This window comes from Octopus sinensis, linkage group LG14, assembly GCF_006345805.1.
Source record: "Octopus sinensis linkage group LG14, ASM634580v1, whole genome shotgun sequence".
NCBI lineage: Eukaryota > Metazoa > Mollusca > Cephalopoda > Octopoda > Octopodidae > Octopus > Octopus sinensis.
Window position 1 is genome coordinate 50,589,370 of NC_043010.1, and position 26,172 is coordinate 50,615,541.

The following is a 26,172-nucleotide window of genomic DNA, read 5'->3' on the forward strand; positions in this document are numbered from 1 at the left end:
TTTTCTACTTGTTAAGGATAAAAATTACCATTGCAGCTTCATCGTATCATTTATCTTTTACTTGTTTCAGTCATTAGACTGCGGCCATGCTGGGGTACTGCCTTGAGGAATTTTTAGTTGAATCGAGCTACTTACCTGGTGTTTATTTTCTTTTTAAGCCTGATACTTACTCTATCAGTCTCTTTTGCTGAATTGCTAAGTTATGAGGACACAAACACACTAATAGCGGCTGTCAAGCACATACCCACACACACACCTACAATGGGCTTCTTTCAGTTTCCGTCGACCAAATCCACTCACAAGGAAGAACTGCTAAGTTGCATAAACATAAACACACCATCTGGTTGTCACAGGGTGGTGAAGGGCAAACACACGCATACAGAGAAACACTTGCACATAAACACATATACATGTACACACACACACAACCATCTCTTATATAAAATCCGTTCTGTCTGTCTGTGTGTGTGTGGCTTCTAGGATCTCGGGCATCCTCCATCCGATTGCATTCAAATTTGATATGTAGATACTGATTGTATCAGGGCATGTATGTCTTGAAAAAATTACAAAAATCGATTCCAGTTGAGAATGCGATCAATAAAGCCGTGGTAAATCGTTTTTCTTTGGAATAGAAAAAAAGTCTATTGTTATTTCTTCTTTTGCTGGTGTCTCAAATTTAGGTTAAATCAGTGTTTCTCAAAGGGGAGGCCTATGGGACGGTCGGACAAGTTGTTTTGAGAAAATTTGGTTTAAATGTTTGACAACTCAACACCGTCCATTGGACGGGGGGGGGGGCGTTTTGCTCGTATATATATATATATATATATATATATATACACATTGGTCTTATTTCAGTTTCTGTCTATCACATCCACTCAAAAGGCTTTGGTCAACCTGAGGCTATAGCAGGAGACACTGCGGATGAAATAATTTTTCGAGTGTTTGTTTTTATTGGAATGATTAAACGATGATCTGTTTCTAGTAAGCAAAATGAAACTTCATTTAATTCATTTAGAGGAATTACATAGGAGTCAAATTCGATATTTATGAAGTCTGAATATTCGTATCTTCAGTATGTGGTTGGGAAGCAAACTCCTCGCCATACAGTCACACTTGTGCCTATATATTCACTATTCAGACATCATCCTCTACTTTAGTATCTTATAAGAAACCTATTGAGAAGCTCACCTACATCAATACTGAATCGAGCTACTTACCGAGAGTTTTACAGTTTTTAGCGACTTGGTTAAGAATATAAGGAAGAGGATATCAAACCTCACTGTTAAGAAATCATTGATAAAGCAACTCCTTATTACAGTGGTACAGTAAAGACCAATGGATCTAAAGATAAGCTAGTACTCCAGTAAAGGGTAAGGATCCCATTTGGTCATGAATGACCATGGGACTGCATCTAGAAAGGTTCCTCTCAGAGTCACAAGTCTGGGCAAGGTTGTTCATGGAAGACCAGCAGTCGCCCATGCATATCAGCTTCTCCTCTCCATGCCACCAATGTTGTCCAAGGGAAAGGCAAAGGGGCCGATACAGCTTAACACCAGTGGTGTCCTAACTCATTTCTACAGCGAGTGAACTGGAGCAATGTGAAATAAAGTGTCTTGCTCAAGAACACAACACACAGCCCTGTCCGGGATTCGAACTTACTACTTCATGATTGTGACCCTGATGCTCTAACCACTGAATATGGCTACATATTCAAGATTCCCTCAAAAGAAGGCAATATGTTAACTGGTTTGCAGCCTCACCTTCATCCAGTATAAAATTTAATGTATCAAAAATCTTTCTTAATAGACAAGCAGTTTTCCCACATCCATCAATAACGGAATATTACAGTTTATTTAGCAGTCACACTCTTAAGTTGAGTTAGATTTGTAAAACACCAGATTGTATCGATCCACAGCCAAATGTGAAGAAGTGAAGCCTCGCACTTGTTCTCAGAATTGATTCAGTAACATCTAAGCAATTATTTCCCAAGCAACAGTTGGGTATTGAAACCCTAAACCAGGCAATACCATCCAGCAATATACATGCACACATATACATATATATTTCATATATATATATATATATTACCATACAACTATGCCTGAGCCTAGGGGTTTATATATATATATATATATATATATTATTCTTTATACTTTATACTTTGTCATTTGACTGTGGCCATGCTGGAGCACTGCCTTTAGTCAAGCAAGTCAACTTCAGGTCTTATTCCTTGTAAGCCCTCGTACATATTCTATCAGTCTTGATTTGCTGAACTACTAAGTTACAGGAACGTAAACGCTTCAGCATTGGTTGTCAAGCGATGGTGGGGAGGATAAACACAGACACACAAACATATATATATATATATATATATGATGGGCTTCTTTCAGTTTCCCTCTACCAAGTCCACTAGATATTTATACATGCATTTATAAATATCTCATTTATTTCCCTAAGTATGGCTCGATGATGAAGAAAAATTATTGGGCTAATCCAAAAACTGAGCAATCCAAGGCATTTTTCCAAATTTTCATGGGATTTTCCCTCACAAAATAATGACAATTGTTGACATTATGACCAAGATTCCAAGAACATGGTTTCGGATGCTGATTGATAATGTCTTGTTTAAGACTGTTTTGTCTGAAGCAGTGTGGAGCCGGCTTAATAGAGTAGCAATGAAAACAATCACTGTATCACTTTAAGTCTCAATGCTAAAAAGCAAGTCTGTAAAACTGATGCACGCACTGATGGATTTACGGTTTCACATAAGGCTATAACAAACTCAGTCTCACAAAACAAGTCAGTATAAAGTTGGCCATGACTATGTAATTACTAAGTAAAATACGTAGCACAGATCACAATGAAAAAGTGGATGAGACAGGGACTCTTTGTGTATTATACATGAAGTCACTTTGTCCCACTATGCTGGTGTAGCTGACAAGGAAATATTACCTTGATATACTTGTTGCTTTGAGTTTAAATTGATTGCATTCAAAGAAAAATGCTTCCAGTCTCTAGGAATGACATCATTAAACACAGTAAACTTTCCTTTCATATATCTGTATTGTAAGTTTAGGGCGTTTAATGATTTTAGACAAAAAATATTCAACATTAAAAAAAGAAACAAAATATACCAATGGCCACACTTAATTACCTGGAAGGCCGCAGGTTCCCCCATTTCTGTCTTAATGGCTTTGGCATACAACCCTGGGCACATTGTTCCTTATAACAAAAACAGGTTTAAATTAATGGAGGTGTTTGTCTTGTTCTTTTCTCATTCATTTATTAACTAATATATACTTATTTGTATGTATACCTGTATATATATATATATATATATATATATATATATATATATATATACAAATTGAGATAGGGGTTGTAAATGCAACCCTCTATGGGATAACGTATATCCAATATACTGCTAGTGAAGTACCCAACAAAGTTAATACATAAATGTTAATAATTGCGATGCAATCAATTCATTTACTGTATTATATGGGCAAAGGTAAAATGATTTACCACAAATTACTAATACAAGATAAGAAAATGTAGAAATACATCTAAATCAAATATCAATTACCAGATAATACTCAATCACATACTTTATTAAACCACCACATAAGAGACTGTAGGGTTAAATATAAAAAGCAGAACAAATCAGTGTACATAAAGGAGTGGTTTAATAAAGTATGTGATTGAGTATTATCTGGTAATTGATATTTGATTTAGATGTATTTCTCCATTTTCTTATCTTGTGTATATATATATATATATATTATATATATATATATATATATTATATATATATATATACACACACACATGCACACCATACACAAACACGTTATCAATTACCTATTTCTTTATTACTCACACGGGGCTAAACATTGAGGGGACAAACAAGGACAGACATAGGTATTAAGTCGATTACATCGACCCCAGTGCATAACTGGTACTTATTTAACCGACCCCGAAAGGATGAAAGGCAAAGTTGACCTTGGTGGAATTTGAACTCACAACGTAACGGCAGACGAAATACCACTAAGCATTTCACCCGGCGCGCTAACGTTTCTGCCAGCTCGTCCCATAAACAGACATTTAGGATTGGCCATGTCTCCACTTGTGTTCACACTTCACTGCATTCACCTCTGTAAACAATCTATCCATTTACTGATCTCCTTTCAAATTCTCACAAAATTACTCACCTATCCCCCCAACTTCTGTACTACTTTTCTTATATTAAACTTCCTGTAACTTGAGAGTAACCTCATGGTATGCTCTGACACATTTCCACTACTATCTTCTCTCTCTTTTCCAACTGGAGTAGCCATGTATCTGCTGGACAGCGAGACACCTGTTCCCATTTCCCTATCATGCTTTAAACCTCTCATCATCAAGTATAAAACCATCTTCTTCAGTACTATACATCAGGCCTGGCCAATTCAAACTACATTGGGGGCCACTTTAATCACAGAAAGTTTTTGAGGTCTGCTTGTATACTTTATGCACTAATAGTCAATCAAATTACAGAATCAAGAATTTTTTGTACTTTTCATTTCTTTAAAATTATAAAATTGTAGGCTATTACTCTATTGCCACTTATGAATTCTAATTTTATTTTAAAATTAAACACGATACTTAAAGAAAGTATCAAGCAGGCTGCAAGATAAAAGCCTGCGGGCCACGTTGGTGCCCCCTAAAAAGCACCCAGCACATTTTGTAAAGTGGTTGGTGTTAGAAACCGTACCAGAATAGAAAACATCCTTTCTGTAGAGGAGTGTAGGCTCAAAATGTTAAAAACTTTTACCTGCGCATCAACCTAATAGATCTTGTTGTTCTTTAATCCCATCTTTGTATTGTTGCAATCCTTTGAATGATAACTGAAGAGGATTTGGTGACATTCTGTGTGTTTGTCTGTCTGTGGTTATATAACTTATGTGTGTTTTTTTTAACATATTATTTAATGCTTATCCATGCATCTAAGCGTGAAGCTTACATAAATACCATCCCAAATTGTGAACTGTAAACATTGAACCAAGAAAAATGAACAAACAAGCAAGCAAGCAATGCAAAAAACCAGCATTTAGAATTGGATGTTGGAACATAAGGACCATGACAACTTGTCTGTCAGAGGACCTTCAAAAAATCACCAAGACAGCAGTGATCAACAACGAACTGCTTCGACTCTGAGTGGATATTGCAGCATTCCAGGAAACTCTATTCTCTGTTTTCCTTAATCTGATTCATTATGTGTGTGTGTGTGTGTGTGTGTGTTGAAAAAAAAAGAGGCAGTCAGAATTTTGGATAATTCTTTATTAGTGCTTCTGTTTGTTTACCCAAACTCTTCAAGACAAAAATTAAAACCAAAATTATTTTGGCTTTAACTTTTGTCTCGAAGAGTTTGGTTAAATGAACAAAAGTGTTAATAAGGAATTACCCAAAATTCTGACTGCCTCCTTTTTCTCAATATACAATATCTGTACACCACTTCAAAGACTCCATCCATCCATCTGTACATATGTACGTATTCTTTTATGTTTCAGCCCTAGGGCTGTGGCTTTGCTGAAACACCACCAGTGTAATCACCTTTTCAATGTCCGATCTTATTTGATTGGCTTTTGATGAAGGAGGGAGTTCGACACTGCTGCTCTCTTTTGAGTTTCCTGCCTTGATATAGGTTTATCTGGGGCAATTTTCTTTGCTTGCATGGATCAGAGAGAATTCATTAAGATAGTTTTTCTATGGTTGGATATTACTTGTTGCTAGTTCTCACGTGTTTCCCATCTATTGTGATAATCTCTTACTCTATCAAATGACAAACAGCCTCAAAATAGTTATGTGGTGAACTGGAAATGATGAACACCACCTGCACTGTTGTTTACAGTCAGCAAAACCACTTGAGGACAAGGAGAAACACACAAGTACCATTGAATGTAGCACTTACCCTTCCCAACTGTAAATGTAGATGAAACAGGATTTTTCTTAAAAAACATACTTTCCTGCGATTTAATCGCCCAAGAAGGACAAAAACACTTCCGGGTTGAAAGCCAGACAAAACTGTTAACCGTATTACTTGGTGGTAATGGTTCAGGAACCAGTAATACCAGAAAGAATTTTTACTACTCAATTCTTCAGTATCAGCATCACTAGGGTTATGGAAATCATGGACCTGTTTACTGAGGATGATCCTGACTTGAAGTACAACAGTAATGTAGAGAGAGATATTCTGGATATGATCATTCTCCTACCATCAACTACTTCATGAGAGAACATGCAAAAGAACACAAGCAACATTTGATGCTGTCTTCATAAAGCAACCACTATGCAAAGAAGAGCCATTGCCTAGACCTTCATCTTAGATACAGCATCTTTTATCCTGCTTTGCACTATTGCTTTTCAACTAAATCAGTGGTTAATAGGCCGGTGTATTGTGTAATTAAAGTTAATTTCACCTGTTTAATAATTTCATCCTTTAAGCTGCCTCCTTTCTACTATAGCCTCACTCAGTCGTAGGGGATCACAGTTTTGTTAGTGATGTGATGATATACCTAGTGCTGATGCCTTGAAAAAAAATGTTTTGACCTAATTAACACTGATACTATGCTATAAAGTGGTTGGAGTTAGGAAGGGTATCCAGCTGTTGAAAAACATGCCAAGCAGTCATTGGAGCATAATGTAGTCCTGGGAACTATCAGGTCCTTTCAAACCATTCAACAAATGAGGATGGTGATGATTAAGATTTCATGTAGCAATCATACCTCACCACTTCTTCCCATGTCTTTTTGGTCTTCCTTTTCCACAGGCTCTTTCCACTTGTATCATTTGACACTTTTCCACCCAACTATCATTTTTCTTTAACCCTTTAGTGTTCAGAATACTCTGTTAAATGTAATACCTTTTCACTCAAATTGTTTTGAATTAATCAAGCATTATCTTATAGCTTTGAGGTTTCAATGATGTGATTGTTTATTTTCAGAATGGCATTGTAGGTTAGGAGTGAGAGGCTAGATATCGCCAGTTTGAATATAAAACATGTAGAATATATTGGGCCGGATTTGGCCGGTTTAAACACTAAAGGGTTAAACATCCCATGATTATATCTATGCAGTCTACTTTCATGTATAACTCTTGCTTAAGTCTTGTTTGCGCTATCAAACAATATATCTCTTAGCTTGATGGTTCAGAGCACTGTCAGCATTTGAGAGGACCGGGGTTGGATTCCCTATGGAGACTTGCTGGCCACTTTATTTTTTTTTTGTTATTGCCCTCGTGGCAAATAAAGAAAACATCAAAGTTCTTTAGAACTACAAGAGTATTTCACACCCTTCCAATTCTCCTTTTAAAACATATTTTGTTCTTTGTTACAAGAATTCTGTAGCAGATGAGTTGATTTTGAATATTAGAGTATAAATTATTTAAGAGAAAGGTCTTTAATCATCTATCTTTTGTGATGACAGCTGGAGGAGTGGGTAGAGAATTGGACATTATTTGAAGAGAGATCTGAGAAATAACAGATGTTGAAGGTCACAAGTTATTACCTTTCAGTTGAAATAACAGAACTAGAAATATTGATTGAGCAAATAGAATGTTATGTAACAACCATAAGCTGCAATGGTTTTAACAAACTCTTTAAGAGCTACACAGGGGGCTTCTATATGATAACTTGACCTGCCAAAAGAATGCTACCACTTTAAAGGGGAAGATGGAGATGCATGTTATATAGGATAAAGACAGGGTTTCTATAACTGGAATACACTTTTGATCATAAGTTTGCTCTATCTTGGGAATGAACTACACATTCCCCATCTGTGAGGTGTGGAAGGGGATTATTACAGTCTCACCGCATGGTACCTTGGGCAAGTCCGTTCTACTATTGTCTCAGGCTGACAAAGCCTTGTAAGTAGATTTGGTAGATGGAAACTGAAAGAAACCTGTCACATATATATATGTATATTATATATACTGCTTGTGCGTTGTGTGCGTGGGTGCGCTTCGTGTGTGTGGGCTTGCTTCGGATGTGCGCGTGCGTATGTATGCATACATACCCACACACTCGCATGCATCCCTACCCACATACATACACGCACACCTACTCACACAACACATACACACACATACCTGCACACACACACACACATACATACATACACATACATACCTACTTCAGACATACACACACACAGACATACACCCATACACTCACACTCACACGCATACACACACACATACACACGCACACGTACACATACACACACACACACACACCTACATACATACATTACACTTGTATACACACACACTTACATTCATACACACACACACCTACACAGCCATACCCTAACTCAGACACACACATCTACCTACACACACACACAAACACACACGGACACACACCCATACATACATACATCTACACACACACGCCTACACACATACATACACACATACATAAACACACACACATACACATATACACACATACGCACACACACATATACTTATACACATGCACACACACACACATACATACATACACCCATATACATACACACCACATACCCACATACTCTATACGCACATACACACACACAGACATACACACATACACACTCACACAAACATACACACACACATACTTACACACACACTCACCTGCACGCGCACACACATGCATGACAAACACCCATACACTCACACTCACATACGCACACACCAACATAAACACGCACACGCACACGCACACACACACACCTCCCTCACCCACACACATACACACGCACCTACATACACACACGCACGCATACACACGCATAAACACATACATTACACACGTAACACACACAACTACATACACATGCACACACAAACATGCACGGACACACCCAGACATACACACATACACCTATATACACACGCCCACACACCTACATACACACACATATACAACGCCCACACACCTACATACAACACACATACATACACACACATACACGGACACACCCATACATACTTACATACATACACCTATATACACACACGCCTACACACCTACATACACACACATGCATACACACACACACACATGTACGCACACACACACACATATACGAACAGAACATATATACCCACACACATGCACACCACACATACGCACATGCATGCATGCATGCATGCACACGCGCACACCTACACGCATACACACACGCACGTACACATACATACATACACACACGCATACATACACCCATACACATACATGCATCCTACACACACATACATACACACTCACACATACATACACACACACACACTCACTCACACACCTGTATGTACGCGCACACACATGCACATACACACACTTCCCCACACCCACACGTACATACATACACACTCACACACATACACCACACACACACACACACACGGACATACATCTATGCACACACATACATACACACATACTCACATACATTCATCGGACACACTGCCACCGGACATACACACAGACACACTCACACATCCACACACATACATACTTACGCACATACTCGCAGGCTCGCGCACGCACGCGCTTGCGCCGGTTCGCGTACGCATACGCTCCGCAGGCACCTCGCTCTTGGAACCGACAAGACCTCCCGCCCGTTCCTGGGACCGTCGCGTGTCGTTGGGTTTTCCCACGCCCGCCTCCGCGGGACCACTCTTCCATCTTCCCCTCAGCGAGTCCTTTTCCTTAACCCCCCCCTTTTTCGTTACACACACGCGCACACATATACACACATTGCTTAATATATACATTACTCTACACACATCAATCTACTCGCCATTTATACCACCACGACACTGGACACACACACACACTACTACTCAACACACGCTGGCACGCTACATACGCCCCCACCTCTTCCCCTCCCTCCTTCCTCCTTCCTTCTTTTTCTTACTAACTGACCTTTGTCTGCTAAGCTGACCACTATCTCGCCCTACCTCACACGCCTACACACAGGCGCCACACACACTAACACACACATATATATTTTTTTGTTTTTTCATCTCGCCTCACACACACACATACACCACACGCACACGCACACACTCACACATACACACACATCTGTTGCGTTACCAACCTTGTCTCCACTCTTTTGCCTTTAAAAACCCACTTTGCTCTGTTTTCGTAAACATCCGCCTTTCACCATGTGCAACTCGTAAACACCAGTCGTCTTTTTTCTCTTTCCCTGTTGCCCGCTCTGGGATCTTCTTTCCTCTCTTTCCTTCTTTATGTTTCCGACGAAGAGCTCCACTCGAAACGTCATACCTCCCTGCTTCCTTTTCCTGAGCGCCTATTAATAATAATACTGTAATTGTTCCATTGTTGTTGTTTTTTTTTTGTTTCCCGTTTGGATTAAAATTATATATATATATATATAGCCACTACACATTCTTTCTCTCCTTGTTTCTTCCTGTGTTCCTTTCCATGGAAAAGCGTAGGCTTGAAACGTTAAAGACATTTTCACTTCCTGAGCGTAAAACTAATGCATCTGTTTGTTATCTACACCTCCTGTTTTTGCCTTTTGTTTTTTTGTGAATTCTCTCTCTCTATATATATATATATGTGTGTGTGTGTATGTATGTATGTATGTATGTCTGTGTTTGTCCCCCACCTTTGCTTGACAACCGGTGTTGGTGTGTGTATGTTTTTTCGTAGCTTTGCAGTTCGGCAAAAGAAACCAATAGAATAATTACTAGGCTTAAAAGATAGTTAAGTCCTGAGTTTAATTTCCTTGACTACAAACCCTTCAAGGCAGTGCCCCAGCATGGCTACAATCAAATGACTGAAACAAGTAAAAGATACAGACATATATATGCATGCATGCTGTATGCTATCTTCTAAATCCAATTGTAAAGCTTTGACTGGCATGAGGTCTTATAGTTAAAGGCATTTGCTAAACGTGCTGCGCCAGTTGATTGACTTGTTAAAAGAAAGCAACATGGGGTGAATAAGCTGTTTGATGATGATAACTATAAAGGGAATATTGAACATAAAATACAGAGCACAAAGGCAGTATGTAGATAGAATAGCTCAGAAGCTAATTTAAAATCTGACTGATTTTACATGTTCAGGCACATCTTTTACCCTTTTACTCTTTTACTTGTTTCAGTCATTTGATTGTGGCCATGCTGGAGCACCGCCTTTAGTCGACCAAATTGACCCCAGGACTTATTCTTTGTAAGCCTAGTACTTATTCTATCGGTCTCTTTTGCTGAACCGCTAAGTTACGGGGACGCAAACGCACAAGCATCGGTTGTCAAGCTATGTTGGGGGGACAAATACAAACACACACACACATTTCTCTCCTTGTTTCTCTCCTTGTTTTTTTTCTGTGTATCTTTCTGTCGAAGAGCATAGGCTCGAAACGTAAAAGACTTTTTCTATTTCTATTCCTGAGCGCTATACTAATACATTTGTTTGTTTGTACTCCACCTGCCTTCGTCTTTCGTTTATTTTCGTAAACTTTCTCGTTACATATATATACACACATACATATATACGATGGGCTTCTTTTAGTTTCCGTCTACCAAATCCACTCACAAGGATTTGGTCGGCCCGAGGCTTATAGTAGAAGACACCTGCCCAAGGTGCCACACAGTGGGACTGAACCCGGAACCATGTGGTTGGTAAGCAAGCCACTCACCACACAGCCACTCCTGCGCCTATAACGATGATGATGCTTTTAGTATTGGATATTTTGATTTATTTTTCTTAGCTATTCATGCGGTTCATAGTTGATGAGATGTGAAGCTTGAACTTCTGTTTGTATTCAGTCAAGTAGAAGGTTGTAGTTGGTATGTTGATGTGCTAATGAAGGATTGGTTAGCAACCAATGCAGTGACACGGCAGCTGGAATAGCAATTAAAGCTGGTTCAGTTGATTAGTTGATTCCTGTATATAATTGGAGCTGAATATTGCATCTTTGTAAAGGTGTGTGTAGGTCAATAGGAAGTGTGTGTATGTGTGTATGAGAGAAAGACAATGACATTTGATTGTACAATATACTTATTAATAGATGAATGACAGAAGAACTGAAATTATGTAATCATATATATATGCATATACCCAATACATACAATCTGTGTCTGTCTGTCTTTATTGATAGGAGTGTGTGTGTGTATGTATAGATATATATATGTGTATGTATGTATATATATATATATATATTTGCGTGTATATATATGTATATATAATTCAACAAAACTGTCCGACGAACGGGAACGTGAAACTCAGAGTATCTATATATATATACACACATATATATGTATATATATATATGTGTGTGTATATATATATATACACACATATATATATATATACATATATATGTGTGTATATATATATATATATAATATACACACACATATACACGCGCGCGCACACTCATACATACAGGGTGTCCATAAATTACCTTTACAATCTGAAGTGTGGAAGTTGTATGTATACACGCACACACTCACACAGGTGCATCTTTTTTCTTTTATAAAAACTTGCCATTTCACATGTGGAGAAAGAACAGTAATTATACACAGCCATAAGCTACACCTTGCATGATTTATAGCCAATGCAAATAGGCCGACAAAGGTTAAGTGTTTTGATTTCAGTAACAAGATATAAATCATTAACTTCTCAGATTTTGTTGAATGAAACACCAGTGATCTCACCCCCCTCCCCGGCACCCATAACACAGTTAAAAACATTGGAAACAACACTGGCTTAGTTGCTTTGTTTACTAATCTCTCTCTGTATAAAATTCTTTGTCTGTCTGTTTGTTCCCTATGCATTCTCAAACAGCTCCATCAGATCAAATTTTACATGGTGATAGTATTAGAGACCCTGTGAGTGTCAACATGTAATTTTTATTTTCATTTGGGTTAAAGTCTGTCTGTATGCCTCTCTGTCCGTTCCCCATGCATTCTCAAATGACTCCACCAAATCAAATCAAACCAAATTTTACAAGGTGGTATTAGACCCCGCGAGTGTCAACATGTAATTTTTATTTTCTTTTGAGTTAAAATAATATATTTTATTTTAAATAATTTTACCACCATGACTTCACATTTTGTATATGAGTATGTATGTGTTGTGAGTGTGTGTGTGTTGTGTGTTCATTACATACAACTACTAAAGGACATTTTATACCACCACTACCACCAACATGACAACACATTTTATATATGAGTGTGTATATGTCAGAGTGTGTGTGTGTTAGCACATTTGTTACGTACAAGATAGTAAAGGATTTTGGAAACAGAGACCTGGACCCAGTGAAATTGAATGAAGCTGTTGTCTGGCATACACTGACCCTCGATAATGAAGGCTTCAAGACTAATAAACCAGATATTGTTATTGAGGACTTTTCAAGAAGGGAAGTACCTCTTGATAGATGTATTTGTCCCAAGAAATAATAATGTATCTCGAAAAGATATGAAGTTACTATCCAAATATAAAGATGTGGAAAATAGAGAAAAGCTACATGTGGAGTTTGAAAACAGAAAAAAATCCCTATGATATCAGCTACGTCATTATTGACGTTGTCATTTTAATGTCCATTTTTCCATGCTTAAATGGGTTAGATGAAAGTTGGTTTTCTACTGTCAGATGCTCCCAATCCTCACCTGTCACCAACCCTCACCTGTTTCCAGGCAAGGTGATATTTATCCATGACCAGACATGTTTTATATAGAGGACTGGAAATGAACAACGCCCTCTGTATGATGATGATGATGCTTGATTACAAATATTGCACAATGTTAAGGCAAGAAGACAGTAACATACACACATACAGATATACATATATATGTGGCATTGGAGGAGGTCATCTGACACAAGATCACCTTCTCCAATGCCCCCTCTCCCTTCTCAAAGATTCCTTGTCTTGCAAGTTACTTTGTGAGCCTGCCAATGCTGGTACCACTTAAAAAGCATCCAGTCCATGCTGTAAAGTGGAAGGGCATCCAGCTGTAGAAACCATGCCAAAACTAACCACACTGTGCTGGTACCACATGAAAAGCACTCAGCCCACTCTGTGGGGTGGTTGGTATTAGGAAGGACATCCAGCTGTAAAAACCATGCCAAAACAGGTATAGAAGTCTGGTGCAGTTTTCTGCCTGGCCAGTTCCTGTCAAATCGTCTTACCAATGCCAGCATGGAAGACATGATGATGAATTGGCATTCAGTTTTTGTCTAACAAATCCCCTCGTCCCCTCACAAGGATTTGGTTGACCTGGAACTATAGTAGAAGACTCTTGTACTGTGTCATGGGACTGAACTCAAAACCATGTGGCTGTGAACTGAACTTCTTAATCACACAGCTATTTTGGGAATAAATTTTAAAAAGCGCCAGACAAATACTTTATAAAGACGTCTTACTGTGTAAGAAGTGTTTTCAGTACAGTAGAAACTATAAACCTGAAGCATTACAATGCAAGCCTTGACGTAAGCTCTGTGTACTATGCAGAGGTGTATTTGAGTCATGAAAGCACACTATAAAGATATGACTGAAAAGTAATAATGTTAAAAAGGAAACTGTTAGCTATGGTTATTTAACTCTTTAGCTTTCAGGTTATTCTGCCAAATGTAATGCTTATTTATTCACATTCCTTTGAATTACTCATTCATTCATTATCTCATAGCTTTGAGATTCCGATGATGGGATTGCTTGTTTTTAGAATGACACTGTAGGGGAGGTGTGAAAGGTCAGATTTGGCTGGTTTTGAATATAAAACAAGTAGAGTATGTGGGCTGGATATGGCCAGTTTAAATGCTTAAAGGATTAATAGTTGTTGGCTGGTGAGAGTGAGCAGCTCTTTATTTGGTTCTTTTAATAACAATAATATAAACTTCTGTTTCCAGCACATCCAAGCTACCATGTATCTTGTTAGCGATATTTTGGCATTTGTTGTTGTCGGTTTTCAAATTTTTGACTGTTTCAACAAGCATGTAGATATGTGTTTACTTCTATTGAAACCAAGTACGGACTCCACCCAATATATAGAAGAAATGCAAATTAATCATATGACAGTTGCTCATTCTCCCAGATATATCAAGTTATCTCCATTGTTAAACTCTGTACTCTTTTTGTAAGTTGTTGGGAACTAGATTTGTTAAACTAGGATGTCATTCTGTTTTTGTTCATGGAACACTATCAGAAGTCTTATTTTTGTTCATCATAATCATCATTATCATCATCATCGTTTAACGTCTGTTTTCCATGCTAGCATGGGTTGGACCGTTCGACCAGGGTCTGGGAAGCCAGGAGGCCACACCAGGCCCCAGTCTGATCTGGCAGTGTTTCTACAGCTGGATGCCTTTCCTAACACCAACCACTCCGTGAGTGTAGTGGGTGCATTTTTCGTGCCACTGGCACAGGGGCCAGTGGAGGCTGGCAAACGGCCATAATTGGTTGGTGCTTTTTACGTGTCACCAGCACAGACGCCAGTCAAGGTGGTGCTGTGATGTTGATAAAACATGTTCTTTGCCTATCTACTTATCCTCTTTGTGGTTTTGGATAAAAAGAAAACCTATACAAATGAATCCTTCGAATTTAACTAAATTCTATATTTTTATGCATCTGAAGATTGCTCTACATTTTAAATTGATGTAATGTTTGCATTGTTCAATTAAATGGAGTCGCATGAAACAATCGTACTGCATTATCTCTGGATATCCTTGTTGCTTATTTGGATTATAATCACCCCATTTTGAATTATATGGATAATACCATACTAAATTCTTAAGTACCATATTCATCTGAATCTAAATTTTAATGAACTTATACACACACACTTTCTCTCTACCAAATTCACTCACATAACACTGGTCAGCCTGGGGCTACGGTAGAAGATAGTTGCTCTGCAATAGGACTGAACTTGAAACCATGTGGTTGCAACGTGAGCTTCTTAACTACACAACAATGCCTGCACTTGAAATGAAATAAAATTAAAGGTTAAAAGTGAACAAAAATTCTACTTGCACTTAATTAATCAGGAAACCAACAGAGCTGGATAGATTGCCTGGTAGTATTTGTTCAGGCTCTTTGCATTCTGAGTTCAAATCCCACTAAGGTTTTTTCATCATTTCTGGGTCAGTAGAATAAATACCAGTCCACAGTGTGAAACTGGCTGGGTTGTTAGAGCATTGAATGAAGTTCCTTGTAGTCTTTGTTCTGGCCCTCTGCATTCTGGATTCATGGGTGGTGGAAAACTTGAATAGTTTAACTCTGCCACCTGGTCCTTAGCTGTCTTTAGCTGAGTCCACTCCGTTGCATGCATTCTTTAGGTCAGGTTTTCCCATGCCCCGTTCAAGAATAACTTACCTCAACCAATCTCAGAGACCTTGAAAAGGTAAAAAGTCATAGATAATGCCCATCCTTAACCTGACTAATAAGAGGAAAAAATAAAGATAGATAAACGAATACATAAAAACAAGGAAAGAAAGAAAACATCTGACTTATCTCCATAGAAATTGCACCTCAATTTATTGTCACACATATTCAATGTTTGTATTTTTTATTTCCCACAATGAGTGGATTTTTCTTGTCATTATGTAAGTAATAACAAATTTGTATGAGAGTTAGGTGTGGTTCTTATAATTTTTTTTTCTTTTCTTTCCTATTTATTATTTTTTTAATATCTTCAAACTTAATCTTTGTATTCTTTTTTCCTTGTGAATTTTCTCAGAAACCGTAAAAAGTACCAACCAGTTGTGGACGTTGCTAGCCTCTTCTGGCCCCTGTGCCAGTGGCACGTAAAAAGCACCCACTACACTCATGGAGTGATTGGCATTAGGAAGGGCATCCAGCTGTAGAAACACTGCCAGATCAGACTGGAGCCTGGTGTGGCCTCCTGGTTCCCCAGACCCTGGTCTTTATCATTTGTCTTTTGATTTTTATTTGTTTCAGTCACTGGACTGTGACCATGCTGGGGCACCACCTTGAAAGGTTTAGTCAAACAAATTGCTCCCAATACTTATTTTTTTTATAAGCCTAATACTTATTCTATCAGTCTCTTTTTGCCAAAGTACTAAGTGAGGGCAATGTAAACAAACCAACACTGGTTGTCAAGTGGTGGGGGTGGGGTAGGGGACAAACACACACATACATATATATTACAAGCTTCTTTCCACCTATATAATCAACTCAGAAGGCTTTGGTTAGCCTGAGGCTATGGTAAAAGACACTTGCCCAAGGTGCCACACAGTGGGACTGAACCTATCGTCATGTGGTTGGGAAGCAAACTTCTTACATCAGTGCCACACCTCTGCCATGTTTGTGCCTTATAAGCCTTATAAATTTCTTACTCTAAATACTGAGTGCTTTAATTTTTGTTCATATCAACAATATTAATTACACCATGTGTGTGTGTTGTATAGCACTGTGGTTAAGAAGTTCACTTACCAACCATGTGGTTTCGAGTTCAATCCCACTGTGCTGCACATTTGGCTGTTGTCTTCCTCTATAGCCCCACATCAACCAGAACCAAAACCTTGTCGATGAATTTGTTAAATGAAAATGGAATGAAGCCTGTTGTGTTTATATGAATAAATACATATACATGTGAAGGTGCATGGCTTAGTATTTTGGGCATTTGTCTCACAATTGTAAGGTTGTGAGCAACACACTTTAATTCACATTGCTCCAATCCACCCAGCTGACACAATTGAGTTGCATCTGTAATTCAGAAGAGACAGCCCTATCACTTTCTGTGTCACGCTGAATCTCCCTGCAAACTACATTAAGGGTACTCATGTCTGTGGAGTGCTCAGCCATTTGCATGTTAATTTCACAAGCAGTATGTTCCATTGAGTGTATTAAGTGGAACACTTGTTATTGTAATTGATAGAAAGCCAGGTCACATACACATTGTGTGTGTGTCTGTGTGTCCATGTGTTTGTTTACATATGCCTTCTGTGACAGTTGGTACAGTGTTGTTGTTATCTCTCTTCTTGTCAACAACTTATCAACTTGCTTCACTCCTTCATAGAAGTATGAGATAAGAGATCCTTTGCTTAACCCTTTGGTTACCAAACCGGCTGAAACCAGCTCTGGTCCTGAGTACAAATGTGTTGTTTTCATAAGTTTTGTATTAAAATCTTCCACCAAACTTTTGTCACCATTTATGTTCCTAACACTAGCTGAATGATAACTAAGTTATTTTGCTAATTTCTTTGTTATATTTAAAGTAATTGAAAGAAATACAGAGCATCTCAAAATAAATATAGTAACAAAAGGATTAAAAAACAAATAAGTTAGTGATAGGAAGGGTATTCAGCTGTAAAACAACACTTGAATGATATATTGTCCAATCCATGCAAACATGAAAAAATCGACATAAAATTAACAAATGAATATATATAATATTGATATATTTTAACTTATTAATCAAATCAAATATATTTGAGAAGACATCTACATAAAAAATGCATACATCCATCAGTTTGAAAGTGGGCCCTCCGATTTGAACTATATTTATCTCAATTACTGCTGAGCACTTTTAATCCATAAATGGTGCACAGGAATAAAGTACCTGTGCTAGTACCACATAAAAAGCACCTGTATTGGTGCCGGGTAACAAAAAATTTCCATGCTAGTTCCACATAAAATGTACTCATGCTGGTGCCATGTAAAAAGGAACCTGTGTTGGTATCACCTAAAAGGCATCCAGATGTAGTAACCTTGCCAAAACAGACAATTGCAGCCAGGTGTTGCTCTCCAGCTTGCCAGCTCCTGTCAAACCATCCAACCATATCAGCATGGTAAATGGTCATTATATGATGATGATGATACATATATATATATATATATATATATATATTACGGATCTGAGATCGTGTGCTGGAACGAAAACAATTGCAGCATGGGAGGTGTTTATAAGCCATTTAAGAAACACTTGCACGAAGCTTTGTCAATGAACAGGTCGCGGTCTCAAAGCAACGGAAATATTTTGACAAATTAAATTTAAATGTTGAAGTGAATCTAACGGTTTTGTGTGTTTCTTAAATGGCTTATAAACACCTTCCACGCTGCAATTGTTATATATATATATATATATACGTAGTGGTTTTGCAGAATTGTTTGAGCATCTAGCTGCTTTGCAGTATGTAACTACATCCCTTTGTATTCTAAGTTCAAATTCTGCTAAGATCCATTTTGGCCTCTCCTCTTTCCAGGATTGGTAATGTATGTATGTCACATGCTAGATGGGAATGACATAATCAGCTAATGTATCCTCTAGTTATAATATCAATATAGTCAATAATCTACTGACGTAAATTTGTGATCAATGAAAGAAAGATGAAGCAATTGATTTTATTTATCTGCACCAGTAAATGTGATGTACCAGTATAGTAAACGAGTAGCATTTTCTGTAATGTGTGTGTGTGTGTTTATATATATATACTCATAGAGAACAAATTTTTGAGTGGATTGTAGGTATTTGACATCTACTTCTAGCACTGGCGATGGACATTTCCAGAGGCCCTTAACTATAATTATATTTTTATAATTATATATATACATATACATGGTCTGATCAATAAGTATCCGGACTGTGGCCATAGTAACGAAGCTAAAGCATGCAGAGTAAAGCTGCTTGGCACAGATTGACTTTGAACTCTGCTGTGCATGCACACTAAATTTTAACGTTGTAGCTCACTTCTGCTGTTTACAGCAGTGCATGGAAGGAAGGTGTGTAGTGTGTGATTGTCATATTGACCATGACAGAGAAAGTTGAACAGAGAATTTACATCAAATTTTGCCAAAAGCTTGGTGATATCTGCTCAGAGGCCTACACAAAGTTTTCAAAAAGTTTTCATCATTCTCAACACAATTAAGATCTTGTGCAACTGAAACCTGTGTGTCATTTGGGTCAGCTGAAAGCAGTTTTAGTGCAAACTTGGCAGACATGCACCTCATACCCAAATCTTCAGTGATAATGGACTGAACTGAACCATAACTAATCTGTACATCCTCTGATAAGTCACGGATGGTGATTTTGAGGATTTCCTCTCACAGTTACACACACATCTGCAGTGTTTTTCTCAGTTCTGCTGGTTGTAGGTCTCCCAGAACGTTCAGTAATATCAATATTTTTTCATCCATCTTGGAAACATCTGAACCACTTGCACACATGTATGCAACTCATACTTTCCTCTTCATACACTTTTTGCAACCTTGTGTAGACCTCTGAGCAGGTATCACCATGACAACTTTCTCTGTCATGGTCAATGCAATGATCACACCTTACACACCTTCCTTCCAAGCACTGCTGTAGACAACAGAAATCAGCTAGAACATTAAAACTTAATGCACATGTAGAGCAGAGTTCATGGTTAACTTTTGCCAAGCAGCTTCATTACTATGGCAACAGTCCGGATACTTATTGATCAGAACTTGTATATATGTGTGTGTGTGTATATATATATATATATATATATATATATGAATAAATAAAGATATTATTAATAATAAATAATAACAATAATATAAACATTAAAGCCAAAATAGCAAATTTATAAGTTTTTAATTAATTATTAATTATAATTGAGGGTACATGAAGTACTCAGTGTTGCTAGAAATAAGAGTCAAAAAAGTACTCAAATAAGTCATGATTTCACTGAAAATACAACTGGCTGATTAAAGTCAAGCGATAAGCAAAATCTAACTTACTGAAAGTTGCAAATGCTTACCTCCCACTCCTCAATCCTATCCTCTTGGTCCTGTGCCACTGTATCATTGCTCGCCACCACACCCCACCCCACCCCGTGACCTGTGTGCTCCACTCACACCCCCTATCTCACTGTATTATTGTTATCTGCTAGCCTTTGACCTGTGTATTCCACCCACACATAACAAGAAAACTTTTCACTAACTGGAAGGTGTTTGTAAGCCATTTAAGAAACACACAAAAGCCGTTCGATTCACTTCAACATTTAAGTTTAATTTGTCAAAATATTTTCGTCGCTTTAAGACCGCCACCTGTTCACTGACAAAAATCTGTGCAGCACGGATTTTTGTCAGTGAACAGGTCACGGTTTTAAAGCGACAAAAATATTTTGACAAATTAAACTTAAATGTTGAAGTGAATCGAACGGCTTTTGTGTGTTTCTTAATTGGCTTACAAACACATTCCACGCTGCAATTGTTTTCGTTCCAGCACACGATCTCAGATCAAATCACTTGCTATGCGAGAACATCTCCGTAATTTTCACTAACTCTACCCCTAACAAACCAATCTACATCTCCACATCTCTTTTCTTCCTCACATTTCTTCCTTCATACACTATACCTTGCTCTCACTCCCCAATCCTGTCTTCATGGCCCTGTTCCTCTGTATCAGTAGCACCCCCTTCCACCGTCTCTGTACATACCCAGGTTTTCGCCACTCATTCCCCACCTCCACATTCTTTAACCACACTAACCATATTTTGCAATATCCTGCCACTTATATTATGGGTATGTCCTGGCTCTTACACCATCTATATCTCTCTCTTCCTTTACTCAACCATCCCATTTATATTCTGACCCCCCACCCTTGTGAGTATACCCAGCATTTAGACACCATCTAAGTTACAGGGACATAAACAAACTAATATTTGGTTCTCAAGTGATAGTAGGGGGGTTCAAACATAGACACAAAGACACACACACACACATATATATATATATATATATATATATATATATATATATATATATATCATCATCATCATCATCGTTTAACGTCCGCTTTCCATGCTAGCATGGGTTGGACGGTTCAACTGGGTTCTGGCAAGCCCGAAGGCTGCACCAGGCCAGTCAGATCTGGCAGTGTTTCTACAGCTGGATGCCCTTCCTAATGCCAACCACTCCGAGAGTGTAGTGGGTGATTTTATGTGCCACCGACACATGTGCCAGACGAGGCTGGCAGACGGCCACGCTTGGATGGTGTTTTTTATGTGCCACCGGCACAGGTGCCAGATGAGGCTGGCAGACGGATATAAAAATTAGAGAAGAACCACCATGTATCAATTCAACAATGATATACTTAAATCATACCATATAGAAAATATTAAAGATACGATGAAACATTTACGTAGAACTAAATAAAGTACGAAATAATAAATAAATAGTATATAATTAATATATATATATATATATATATATATATATATATTATATATATATATATATATATACATATGACGGGTTTCTTTCAGTTTCTGTCTACCATATCCACTCAAAGCTTTGGTCGGCCTGCAGCTATAGTGGAAGACTCTTGCCTAAGGTGTCACAGTGGGACTGAACCCATAACCATATGGTTGGAAAGCAAGGTTCTTACCACTTGCCTGTGCCTACACATATCAGTGCACAAAAGACAATTCTTCCTGAATAAGCACTGCTGAAATTGGGGTGTGGCTTATACGCCTTATCCTTATGCCATCAGCTACAGTACATACATTTGACACAAAGCATTTTTTTTTCCTCTTTTGGCCCAGGATATGTTTCACCCAGCATACTTTTCTTATAGTATTTCCTATAAAACTTACTCGCCTAGTAACCCTGAGTGCTGTAATGGTAGGAAAATCGTTGTAGTAATTAAGAAAAGAGTTTCCAATTTACTTGTGCATGTAGGTGTGTGGGGACAGGGATGGAGGGGCATAGGATTATACATAGTTATTTTGGTTGTTAATCATTTAGTGCCAAAATGTTTGGCATTCTGGTTTGGTAGTACAAACAGCTACAAATAGCAAAGCACAAAATTTTACTTGCTTCACACAGTTTACCCAAAATGTAATCATCGCCACTGTAACATCCATTTTGTAACATGCTTGCATGGGCCAGAGGGATATTATACTGTGGCAGATTTTCTGTGGCCAGATTCTCTTTGTGTTGCTAATCATTTGCTGTTTTCTAAGCAAAGAAATATTTCTTTGCTTAGAAACATGTTTCCACAGAATATTAGAAATGAATGACAAATGAAGGTTGATTTTATATATATCATCATCATCATCATCATCATTTAGTGTCCGCTTTCCATGCTAGCATGGGTTGGACAGTTCAACTGGGGTCTGGGAAACCAGAAGGCTGCACCAGGCCCAGTCTGATCTGGGAATGTTTCTACGGCTGGATGCTCTTCCTAACGCCAACCACTCCGTGAGTGTAGTGGGTGCTTTGCAACGGCCATGATCGGATGGTGCTTTTTTGGGACTAGATGTAAGTTATCTTGCTTGTCTATGACTACCAAGCTAAATTGAACAGAGTATATTCTTGTATGTCAATAATGACAGCTTGCCTACAAACTGGGGGCCAGGCGAGGCTGGCAATGGCCATGATCGGATGGTGCTTTTTTGGGACTAGATGTAAGTTATCTTGCTTGTCTATGACTACCAAGCTAAACTGAACAGAGTATATTCTTGTATGTCAATAATGACAGCTTGCCTACAACTGGCAAAACACATACCTTGTGTGTACGTGTACTTGATATTGTTTTTATCCCTCAGCCTGCTTCTCATGCATATTTGATATACACACACATATATATATGTACATATATATATATATACATATATATATATATATATATATGTCAGTGCTGCCTGACTGGCTCCCATGCCGGTGGCGCGTAAAAGGCACCATTCAAGTGTGGTCAATGCCAGTACTGCCTGGCTGGCCCTTGTGCCAGTGGCACGTAAAAAGCACTCACTACACTTTGGGAGTGATTGGTGTTAGGAAGGGCATCCAGTTGTAGAAACTCTGCCAGATCAGATTGGAGCCTCGTACAGCCTTCTGGCTTGTCAGCCCTCAGTCAAACCATCCAATCCATACCGGCATGGAAAGCAGATGTTAAATGACGATGATGATGATGAAATACAGGTAAGGCATAGGTGTGTGGTTCTAGAAATTTGATCACCAACCGCATGGTTTTAAGTTCAGTCCTACTGTATGCTGCCTTGAGCAAGTGTCTTCAACTATAAGAACTGAGTTCACCAAAACTGAGGAAAGCCCATTGTGTGTGTGTGTGAGAGAGAGAGAGAGAATGTGTATATTTGGATGAGTGAATTCATATTTCCCTTCTCTACACATGTTCACTGGTTGTAGTTCTACAGACTGGGAGCTTGCTACTTCAGTTGAAAACAGATGGGACTGTATTCAGGAGGGTATCTTGTTCCAAAATCTTCTTCCCCAATGTACTCCCATCTGATCTATGCAAACATGGAAAAAGTAGCCAGTAAAACAATAGTGACAGTGATGGTGATGATGGTAAAATATTGTACTCAGTATGCACACACACACACACACACACTTTTTAAAAGCAAAATCAGTAAGTGAAGAATTTCAGTTCTTGTTTCATATACTCTTACCTGATTGATGTGTTCTGTCATTCAACAATGGTATTCGTTTCTCTCAGTTTGCAAGCTGTGTACCTTTTTTGACCTCCTAACCTACCCTCTGTTGAGGATGATTCCTATTTTACCCAATAGGTGTAGGAGTGGCTGTGTAGTAAGTAGCTTGCTTATCAACCACATGGTCCTGGGTTCAGTCCCACTGCATGGCAACTTGGGCAAGTGTCTTCTACTATAGCCTCGGACCGACCAAAGCCTTGTGAGTAGATTTGGTAGACGGAAACTGAAAAGAAGCCCGTTGTATATGTGTGTGTGTTTGTGTGTCTTTGTCCCCCAACATCGCTTGACAACCAATGCTGGTGTGTTTACGTCCTGTAACTTAGTGGTTCAGCAAAAGAGACCAATAGAATATTACTAGGCTTACAAAGAATAAGTCCTGGGGTAAAGAGTAAAGAGTAAATTCAAATAATGTCTGTTACTTTGGTGACATTTTATGATTCTTTGTGATTAATTAGAATAGTATCCCTACTCCTTTCAACTAATTATTGTTCTTTAATTAGCACTTGTCAAAAATCGATGTAACTAACATTTTCATGCCATACTTTATGACACTGTGACATGTCATACTTTCGTTCTAAGAGTCTCCATTGGTTACCTGTTGACAGCTGAAGCTGTTCCATTCTCAGCATTAGTTTATCTTTGTCTATAATCTGGATTAAAATATCATCATCATTTAACGTCCGCTTTCCATGCTGGCATGGGTTGGACGGTTCGACCGGGGATCTGGGAAGCCAGAAGGCTGCACCAGACTCCAGTCTGATCTGGCAGTGTTTCTACAGCTAGATGCCCTTCCTAACGCCAACCACTCCGTGAGTGTAGTGGGTGCTTTTTACGTGCCACCGGCACAGAAGCCAGTCTGGGTGGCGCTGGCATCGGCCACATTCATAGGGTGCTTTTTACGTGCCACCGGCACAGGGATCACAATTGCAGTTTCCATTGATTTTGATGTCGGTGTACTTGACTCAATGGATCTCCTCAAGCACAGGGTCGAAATGGTGTTTCTTCACTTGCCACCTGCACAGGAGTCAGTCCAGCGGTCCTGGCAACTGCCGGATGCCAGTCATAGGATTGGTTCAATTTCGATTCCGGTTGATGATATTTTCCTGGTGATATCACCGGAGTCATAGATCCTTTTGGGAGGTACTAGACATCATTCATCTTGTCTGTAAAGTGTCCCAGTACCCAACAGTGTGATGGGTATATTGATAATTTACTACTTTTAGTAGCCAGTGTCTCTGTCATGTGTCGCCAGGTGTCACTTTTACTCTTTTACTGTTTCAGTCATTTGACTGCGGCCATGCTGGAGCACCGCCTTTAGTCGAGCAAATCGACCCCGGGACTTATTCTTTGTAAGGCCAGTACTTATTCTATCGGTCTCTTTTGCTGAACCGCTAAGTGACGGGGACATAAACACACCAGCATCGGTTGTCAAGCAATGCTAGGGGGACAAACACACATACATATATATATATATATATACATATACACGACCGGCTTCTTTCAGTTTCTGTCTACCAAATCCACTCACAAGGCATTGTTTGGCCCGGGGCTATAGCAGAAGACACTTGCCCAAGATGCCACACAGTGGGACTGAACCCGGAACCATGTGGCTGGTTAGCAAGCTACTTACCACACAGCCACTCCTGCGGATCTTCAAGGATCTTATACATAAACTTCATTGATGTTGTGACGTAGTTACAGCCCAGCTGTGATCAAGGATTACTCTCACAAGAATAAAT

General features: G+C 38.6%; 1 protein-coding gene across 1 annotated transcript in view; it reads left to right on the plus strand.

Annotated features, from left to right (window-relative positions):
* The window catches only part of LOC115218930 (ectonucleoside triphosphate diphosphohydrolase 7-like), a 64,961-nt gene that overhangs the window by 4,141 nt on the left and 34,648 nt on the right, over positions 1–26,172 (plus strand). The window lies entirely within an intron of this gene.